The sequence below is a fragment of the Pelophylax lessonae genome (assembly GCF_965119305.1).
Source record: "Pelophylax lessonae genome assembly, chromosome: 6".
NCBI classification, from domain to species: domain Eukaryota; kingdom Metazoa; phylum Chordata; class Amphibia; order Anura; family Ranidae; genus Pelophylax; species Pelophylax lessonae.
Window position 1 is genome coordinate 170,548,249 of NC_138773.1, and position 1,248 is coordinate 170,549,496.

The following is a 1,248-nucleotide window of genomic DNA, read 5'->3' on the forward strand; positions in this document are numbered from 1 at the left end:
ACTGCGAGAAAGAAGGGCTGAAAAGATGGGAATGCCATTGTCTAGTCCTTCTCGGATTTCGGCTGTTGACCCTACTCCCATGGATGTAGGAACCATACGCCCACCTTTAACGACTACTGAACGAGCTAGAAGAACATCCAGAAATCTCTGCATGTATTGCGCATCCCCGGATCATTTGATAAGCACCTGTCCCCTTGTTCGCAAAAAAGAGGGTGAGTGTTCACATGTCTTGCTGGGAGGATTAACGACTTCCTTTTCTAACCCCTATCTTTTTGTTCATTTAATATTACAGTGGGACCAAACTAGGATCACCACCAAGGCTATGGTCGACACTGGATCTTGTGGAAACTATATTGATACACGCTTTGTTACCTTAAATAAAATACCTATTATTTCAAAATCTAAGCCTGTTTCTGTTAGTTTCATTAATGGTATTCCACTGTCTTCTGGTCCAATCACCAACCAGACACAGGCACTCCTTGCCACTACCAACGAGTCACATGTGGAGACCATCACTTTTGATATACTATCCTCACCCCATTTTCCTATTATTTTGGGACTTCCCTGGTTACACACACACCAACCAATCATAGATTGGAAAAAACGGACTTTGGTTTTCCCTTCTCACTATTGTGAGAATACGTGTAACCTCCCATCTTATGGGAAGATTCTGTCTGTGGTGTCAGATGAAATTGCGCCACTATGCTATCAGGATCTGTCCGAAGTGTTCCTTGAGAAAAATGCTCAAGTGTTGCCTCCCCATAGGGATTATGATTGCACTATCGATCTACTCCCTAACAGCAAATTGCCTTTCGGTCATGTTTATCCCCTTTCACAGGATGAACTTTCTCACCTCAAGGAATACTTGGATGAGAATTTGACAAAAGGGTTCATTAGACCCTCTACTTCTTCCACTGCTGCAGGACTTTTCTTTGTCCGTAATAAGGATTCCAGTCTCAGGCCTATTATCGATTATAGGCAATTAAACACGATTACGATAAAGGATCGCTATCCTGGCAAGAGACCCAAGTATCAGTCTGTCCGTCTCCTACATTGAAGCACATGGAATACACATCAAGCAATGCCCTGTATATCCAGGAGTCACAGACCTCATGGCTACAGGCTATAGGTCTCACAGTGCAAAGTGGGATCAAATCCTCATATCTCTTGAGATATGATTGATAATTATTACTGTCCCATTTAAGTAATCCAAACCATATTCTGTGTCCATTAAGTCCATCATTTCCT